General features: G+C 35.3%; 1 pseudogene; it reads left to right on the top strand.

Moving 5' to 3' along the window:
- Window positions 1-2,855: 2,855 nt before the first annotated feature.
- LOC145050189 (oxysterol-binding protein-related protein 3C-like) lies at window positions 2,856-8,636 on the top strand (annotated as a pseudogene).
- The last annotated feature ends 209 nt before the right edge of the window (window positions 8,637-8,845 follow it).

Here is an 8,845-nt window from a genome sequence, read left to right as displayed (position 1 = left end):
TAGCCTCCATCTCCCTTTACCCTGAAATTGAAACCATGTGGCATTTGGTGAGTTTTGAGCTTAAAAGAGTGTTTGCTGGTGGTTTATGAAGGAGAAGAAGAAGAGGAACACTTGAGGGGATAACTTGAGCTTGTAGATCCATAATTTTCTACACATTTGCAAGCCTTATGAGGTAAAAAGATCTCACCTTGATGGTATTTTGTGTTAGATCTAGTTTATGATGAAATTTATGTTCTTTTGAGTCTTTTGTAATAAAGGTGATCTTTTGATATATGACAAAAGTAATGGATACTAGATCTTAGCTCCATTTAGGCCCTATGTTCATAAAAGTGCAAACTTTATGGATGTTTATTGTCCATGCAAGTATTAACACCTTTATTAAGCTCTTTTTAAGATTTTGTGTCCCATTAAGCCATGCATGAGGGTAAAGTTGCCTACTTTACACGATAAGTCACCCTTTAGGACCAAATCTGAGAGTTTGGCTTGAGGTCTCAATCGATTAAATGCTTAGTAGAGTAGGGTGGCAAACTGGAAAGTTCGTTGGGTGTACCCAACTGGTACATTGTGTGTACTAGACCCAGATGATGTACACTAAGCGTACAAGTTGAGTACGCCCACGTACTCAGCAGACGGGATTTTGGGCTTGATATTCTCAGTATTGGATCGTGTTTTGGACTTTGTAAGTTTGGGCCTCGTTGGGCCATTATACTTCTTTTTTGGACTTAGGGCTGGTATATTGGGCTCACTTAGACATAGGCCCATGATGGGTTTTGGGCCCAATTTGTAAGATTGGAACATATTTGGGCTTTGGGTTGCCAACTAATATTTAGGCCTTTTTATTATTCGGGTAGGGACTTGACTTTGGGGAAGTTAGACAACGGGTAAAATGGTCTTTTACCCTGGTTATGGCTAAGTAGTTTGACTCTTGGTTATGGTTCGACATCCAATTAATAATTGGATGTTATTTTGATACATGGTATGTTGTATTTGTGGAACTCACTAAGCTTTGTGATTACGGTTTTCCTTTTATGTTTCAAGTACTTTTGGTTTGAAAAGGAAGAGCCCAAGATAATTGTAGAGCACAAACCACCTCATTCTGCATTTTTAGATTACTATGATGTTTTATGATGTATTGATACACTTTGTTACATTTTAGTTTTATGATGATGTTTTGCATTACAATTTTATTAATTTCAAAACAACAATTTTTGGTCTTAATTTTGGTACATTACACAACACAAACCACAAATATATTCATCAGTTGAACATCGATAATGAAGCAACGGCCACAATCGAAAATGACTTTGTTCAATCATCTTTTAACGAACATATGTCGAACAACATCAATTTAGAATTCCTAATCAAACAAGATAAGTGCTAGAAACTGAAGAACTCGAGAGTTGAAAAAATAAGACTCCTAAAATCATCAATGAATTAGTTCTATGGTAGAGCCAGCGACACCAACTGATTTGTTCTATGGAAGATGAATCCTGATATTTAGATCGTCAACCTCGCCGCTGGCAACAACAATGATCAAGTTGATTGCAACAAAAATCGTGATTTTTGAGCTGCAATGGTGTTTTTTAGACTGATGGATCAAACTGAGAAATAAATACGTCAAGGGTCACTACTAGAAAACAGACCTTTAATGACACTCTTTTTACGACACACGCCGATTAATGATATGCAAAAAGGAGTGCACTAAAAATAATGTGTAACGCCTGTTCTAGGAATTGTTTAATGGATGCAAGTTTTTAGGGTTTTGGTGAATGGACTCGGCGAGTTAGGAGATCCAACTCGACGAGTATAGTCATTTAAAGGATCGAGTATAGTCATTTAAAGGATCGCGGGATTTCGACCCTACTCAACGAATCGGAAGGCCCCGACTCGACGAGTAGGTGCTGTAGAACAAAACCCGAAATTTTAGGGATTGGTACCCTATTTAAGTTACCTATTTCTTGTTTGCAGCCTCTCTTATTTCCCCTTTTGTCAAGAGAAACCCTAGGTCATGCCATTCCTCTAATTAAGTGTGGGTGTGAGCTTGGAGGGTGATTATTGGTGTTATTTTCGAAGGAACTTGAAGCTTGAAGAGGTTGTATAGAGTGGAAGGTAGTAGATCCGGGATTTCCTCCAATGTTGCTGCTACTATGAGGGATAAAGTCAAAACCTTGGGTTTTCATTGCTTAGATCTCCTTCAATGGAAGTTTATGGCCATTATTAGCGTAGTTTAGGATAATCCTTGGTTTGAGCTTATTATAAGTATATGGCTTTAGATCTGGATATCTCAGGGCCATAGGGACTTAAATTTTCCAACTTTATCAAGTCTTGGCCCCCTTCATGCTCTAAGACCCTTGTCAAGCTTTTATTAAGTGTTTCTAGCCTTGGATGCTTTGCATACACGTAAAGTTTGCAACTTTACGTAGTAACTACACCATAAGTGGTTGGATCTGTGATTTGGAGCTTTGGATTCCACTGAAAAGGACTGAACACAAGAAGGATTTAAGGGACTCGATGAGTTGCTTAGCCAAATCGACGAGTCGGAAAGGGTTTTCGGTTAAAGGTTTTCGGTTAAGGGATTTGAGGTCAAGGGTTTTCGGTTAAGGGTTTGCGGTCAAGGGTTTTCGTTTAGAGATTTTGGTTTAGAATTTTTGGCCATGGGACATAAAGTTACTCGACGAGTTACTCTAGTGACTTGGCAAGTTTACGAGTTACTCAGGAAACTCGACGAGTTGATGGAAGCACTCGACGATTTGAGGTCAACATAGACTATTGACTTTGATTGATTGACATTGACTCTGATCAGGGTTGACTTGGAGGACATTTATCATATTTCGGGATTGTGACATGTTAATCACATGTCGATTAAAGGCAGTCGAGTTGGAGAAGTATGTCGGGACTCACTGGGTCTTACCTTGTTAGTCCATCAGCTAGAGTTTCGTCTTCGGGACTTCAATAGTGCGAGGTGAGTCTCCTCACCATACCAATGGGTCGAAGGCACAAAGGCCGACCCATTTTCTATTATGTGATACACTAGTTGATGTAGAGATATGTGGTATGCCAGTTGGTTATATGCTATATGCTATGTTCTTTGTCTATGTGATATTTGCATGAAAGACAATGGGGGAGCCCATGACACTTAGATGTAAGACCATCTGGGGGAGCCCATGGCTGTCCGGCTGGGAAAGACCATGGGGGGAGCCCATGACACTCGAGTGTAAGACCATGTAAGGGAGCCCATGGCATCCTTATGTAGGGATATGCAGCAAATATAACTTTATAGCTAATGTTATGTGGTAGAAATAGCTTTATAGCTAATGTTATGTGGTAGAGATAACTTTATAGCTAGTGTTATGTGGTAGATATAGCTTTATATCTAATGTTATATAGTGGAGATAGCTTTTATGTCTAATGTTATATGGTAGAGTTAGATTTCATAGCTAATATGATATGTGTTGTGTGGATTGGGTGTGGGTATGCTCTAGGGAACTCACTAAGCTTCATGCTTATAGATTTGTTTTTGGTTTCAAGTATCATTGTTTTGGAAAGGAATGGCTCAGCTTGATCGCAGTACACACACCCATGTTTTCCTCAATGAATGATTTTGAGATGAACTCTGATAAATGTTTTAATTAACAACGGTTTGGAAAAAATGGTATCTATGTTTAGGATATATAAAAATGAAAATTTTTACCCTTAATTTTTGGGTCGTTACATAATGTCAGGTCTTTAGAAATTTGAAGAATTTAGGACGTGCATTTTTGCGTGCCCTAAAATTAGTGTCTCAAAAAAACACGGAGGGCGCTTATGTTAAATGTGTGCCGTCTAGAAATGTCGCTTTATAATTTTAGAAACGCGCTCTTCAGCAACTAGCAGCACGAAAAAGGATATAAAAAAAATTAGAAAACTTGCCTTCCTTCCTTGTTTCCCCTCTTTAGCTGTGGTTGTGTTCAACTATCACAAAAATCTTCTCTGGTCTTCCTCTGCCTCCCTACATCGAGTGTTGATTGCTTCATTCCCTTGCACTCCGACCGCCGCCACTGATTCTTCCTTATTCGTTAACATCGATCAAGGCAGCAGGCACGTCATCTTCCATTCTCTCTTGCTGATCAATACATTCAAGTATATACATATTTACATTACGCCTTCAACACTTGAAACCTTAACCCTAGTTATTCCTCAGTTATATGCAATATCCTCATTCCACACGATGGCAAGAACACTTACAACAATGGCGACCTTGATGAGGCTCGCCTCACGTCATCGGCAATCTCCTACTTACCTCACCTCATCGGCGAATCCAACTCCCCTCTACCTTACTCCAACTTGATCAGACTCGCTTGACTTACTTCTACCTACTGGAACCGATCAAGTAAGCTTATCTTACACAGATAAGACATAACTAAAAATAATGATGCTGAAGTTATAGCATAAAGAGGCAAATGGAGGGGAGAGGTACACAACCTTATTTATCTTATTTGTTTCTTTCATAACCTCATCATTTTGCTCTGTTTTGGGTACTTATTACATATAACATATATGTTCTCTTATCATCATTCATTGTTTTCTTTTTGTGTTTTTACAGGAGCGTGATAGTTACCGGAGATCAATGCAGAAGTATGTAGGTGTTGATATCACATCAATGGTGACTCTACCAGTAATCATTTTTTAACCCATGACAATGCTACAAAAAATGGCAGATATATTTCGCAACACCAATATGTTTCTATAATCTATATCTTCTTCTTCTTTTATAATTGTTCATAGTAAATTAGTAATGAGTAAGAGACTTTTATTGTTTTTGTAGTTGATGGAATACACCCATCTTTTAGAGCAAGCAGATAATTGTGAGGATCTATACATGCGATTAGAATATACATGTAAGAATCATTATCCTTAATTCCTTACACACATAGAAACACACACTACATTGATACACTCCTCTTTCAATATAAATTTTCAAAACCATGAAATCTTTTTACCTATTATAGCATCATTGTTTGTATCAGTATATTATGTTCTACAACGAACCTGGAAGCCTTTCAATCTAATTCTTGGTGAAACATATGAAATGGTTAATCATTATGGCGTTACATTTATTACAAAGCAGGTAAAAAACACATTAAATATCTTTCATAGTTTTAAGAGTTAATTAATTTGATAATACTTTAATGTAAAAATTAGATGAGTCATCTCATCACCCTCCAATAAGTGTTGCACATGCTGAAAATGAGCATTTTTTATGATATAACTTCAAAGGTGAAGACCAAGTTTCTTGGTAACTCTGTTCATGTCTATCCTCTTGGAAGGTAAATAACTAAATCTGCCATGTTTTTTTAAATATAAATAATATGGATGATATATTGTTATAATTGCAAAACTCGTTTGAAGTTAAAGAAAGATGGAGTAGTCCTAGAATTAGTACCCCCTCCAACAAAAGCCAACAATTTAATATTTGAAGAACATGGATTGATTCCCCGGGGGAGATGGTTTTGAGCAATTTGACCTCAGGATATAAAGTTTTCCTCTATTTTCAACATTGTGATTGGTTCAGGTGCATGATTTTTAAATACACAAAAGTAAACTTCAATTTTTTTTTACATTGTATATAAATTTACTTTTTTTTTTGTTTTTTAATTTGTGTGCAGTGTTGGACGATATGAAGTGGATGGATATGTATACAATTCAGAAGAAGAACCAAAAGTATTAATGATAGGAGAATGGAATGAATCGATGATCTATCATCCTTGTGATTCGAAGAGGAACCTCTCCCACATACTGAACTCACACAGGTAGGTTTCAATATTTTAGATTCATATATGTTAATTTTTATTGGTAGATATTCAATAATAAGGGTAGATCTAGAAGATGTGAGTCTTAGATATCACCGTGCCTCGATTTATGTTGAGCTTGGAAACTATCACAAGGCAGCTGAATCATATGAGCATATATGGCAATTTGGTCCTAAAAATATTGAAGCATTGAAGACAACAACAATGGTTTCGACTTTGGACTTACAAATCTATATATAATATGTGTTATTTTCCAATTTGAATGAATGGGTACTAATTAATTTTTTTGGTATTTTTAGATGTACAAAGATGTAGTTAGCATGAATGCATTGTCAGCATTCTTGATGATTAGTTGAGAAAGAACCCAAAAGATGTTGATCTGAGTGTGGTTCATTTATTGGCTTCAATGCATATGTTGGGAAATGCACATGACAAAGATCTTCACCATATTGAATATGCACAACAAAATTATTCTGCTGCTAAAGACTTACCTGTTGAGTTGTCGGCTCAAGTAGGGATATGCCATGTTCATCTTGGAAACATGGAAAAAGAACATGTATTTTTTTTAAGAAGGACTCCTTTATATATCATGGATTGGGATAAGAAGAAATGGAAGTATAACGCTATAATATAATTTTTTGTGGAAAGAACATTACCATTTCATATAGTTAGCCCTTGAGTGACTTGTTTCTCTTTGAAACTAACCTTGTTCACTTTTGTTGGCAAATGTTTGTAGGCTTTCTTCAGCGTATTCGCATATCAGACTGTACATGATTATTCTTACTTAATTATTGAAGCTGATGGCTCATTAATGACTGTAAAGTACCATGCATGAATCTACATTGAAGTACTACCTTATGTTAGAAGGGAATGATGGTGTCAATAAAGTAAGTAAATAATCACAACCATGAAGGGTAATTATTATCATTTTCTATTCAATTCATGAACTTCTTTTAAACAGACCTTCTTTATGCAACCTTGACTTATATTGATAATTGATATGATACTATCTAAAATAAGATTTCGAAAGTTTGTGCATTGTGCCAGAATGCCACCGGAAAAGAAGTTGACACAAGAGGATTTCCCAGGAGCAAACTTCGAATAATTATTAGCTGAAATGCCATATGGAATGAGAAGAAAAAGAAACGTATACCATCATCTAGACTTTCTTTTCAGTCTTGATTCATAGTCCTACTATTAGTGTGTGTGTGTGTGTGTATATATATATATATATATATATATATATATATATATATATATATATATATAAGGAATGGATTAAATGAGAATACCTAAAACATTGAGAACGCGAGAACAAGTATATTCATTTATGATTCCATGTATTCATTTGTGGAGAAAAGATAAATTTTTACTCACAATCAACATGAGTATGTTTTTTCTGTTCAATTGAAATTAAAGGCGTAAAAGTTTATCAATCCTCCACAAATGAATACATGAAATCACAAATGAATATACTTTATTCTCGCGTGCTAAACCTGTTTGGTGTTCTCATTTGATCTTACTCCTGTGTATATATATATACACACACACACACACACACACACACACATATATATATATATATATATATATGCTTTTCATCAACATAATTGCTTCTTCTTTATATAGCTAGTTCTCCTCTATTGACCATGGAGTAAGCAAGTTGTCTCTTCTGTCAAAGGTTAGAATCGCAAATTACAATCAAGACTTGTGATTAGTTGTATATGTTGGACAATAGATTATTTGACATTTTTTGCAACAGGTGTTAGCAGTGACTATGAGATTCATTCAAAAGGATGCAGAGGAGAAGAAAACATCATTCAACCCCAGACCGTATTTCAAGTTCTTTATTGATTGGATGCTTGACCTTAGTACCCTTGATCCGGTTTTTGAAGGTTCAAACTTTCAGGTGTGTATTCACTTTTCTCTTTTCTCTATCATATCGTCTAGTATTGTATTGCATGTTAAGTTACCGATTTTCCCTGTGCAGGTTCTGACAGCTCTAGCAAACTCCTTACATGCCCTGCTACCTGTCAAAGTTCCTGCATTCAGGTTATTCTCTTAGAAAGGAAATTGTCAAAGGAGAATTTAGTCATGGGTTTCTTTTAATGTTGTACATGTTTTTTTTTCTGTAATAAATATTATGCAATATTAGCAATGTGTTCCATTTATTTACTATTGGAATAATTATTTGTATTTGACATATTAATGCAATGAATTATCTTTATTGTTTATTGTATTTTATTTTGTATTATGAGACTTTTAATGTGTTATTTAATTTGAAAATTAGTAAATCTATGTAAAATATATAATTTTAAAAACATTTAAAATTATGACACGCAAAAATGTGTCTTCTTTCTTTATGACATGGGCTTCCTTTATACACAATGTATATCATAAACACATGCGTCGTAAGGTTAAGACATGCAAACGTGTGTCGTCTTCCTTTATAACAGGGCCTTCCTTGATACACATTGCGTGCCATAATTTCGCGTCGTAAATGTGTGTCATAAATGCACTTCGTAAATGCACGTCATAAATAGACGACGCGCAAAAGCGTGTCATCTCTCGTTATGATAGGGCCTTCCTTGACACGCATTTGCACGTCGTCTGAGCATTTTATGACATGCGTTACGTGTCGTAAAAGGCTATTTTATTAGCAGTGGGTATTTTAGTCTTTTTAGTTTTGCAATGGACCAAAACTACAAGTAAACTGACTCAAAAAACCACTAATCCAAAAGAAAATATTGTCGTTTGGACCAAATCCCAGAGAAAATGCATACCACATAGACTATTTTTTTATTTTACTCTATATATAATTTGTTTGTTTGTTAAAGTTTGGAATAAAAAGTTTGCTTTGCCTAATAAACTTGAAATTGTGGTCTTTGAAATAATATTGCATTTAATTGAAATGGTGAATGAGGACTGGATAAGAGAACTCGGTAAGAATTATGATCGTTTATGTTTTAAATTGCTATTTTAACGAATGGTTGAGCTTCTTCTGTGTTTTATTGCAACTAGACAGTAAGTTAAATATTATACTTCAAAATTGGAAA

This window comes from Lactuca serriola, chromosome 5, assembly GCF_051521515.1.
Source record: "Lactuca serriola cultivar US96UC23 chromosome 5, Lser_US96UC23_V15, whole genome shotgun sequence".
In the NCBI taxonomy this organism is placed as follows: Eukaryota; Viridiplantae; Streptophyta; class Magnoliopsida; order Asterales; family Asteraceae; genus Lactuca; species Lactuca serriola.
This window is presented reverse-complemented; position numbering and strand designations above follow the sequence as displayed.